We start from the raw sequence: 237 nt of genomic DNA, 5'->3' as shown, positions 1-237 counted from the left end.
GGAGTTCCCAGTTACGGTGGGTGGTCGGGGGCGAAGCGATGCGGGTTTCTCTCGTACACGTACGCGCGTGGGTGCGAGGCATTGGGCTCTAACTGAACCCGAGCGAGGCGTTCGCCTACTGGACCCGAGCGATTGCGCTGCAGGCTACGCGTTACTGAACCCGAGCGATCGATCGATAAGCGATTCCTTCGCTACTGCTGCTAACTGAAGCCGATCGATGCTGCCTCTGGATGAACA

This window comes from Triticum aestivum, chromosome 7D (genome assembly GCF_018294505.1).
Source record: "Triticum aestivum cultivar Chinese Spring chromosome 7D, IWGSC CS RefSeq v2.1, whole genome shotgun sequence".
Lineage (NCBI taxonomy): Eukaryota > Viridiplantae > Streptophyta > Magnoliopsida > Poales > Poaceae > Triticum > Triticum aestivum.
Note: the sequence above shows the minus strand (reverse complement) of the source record.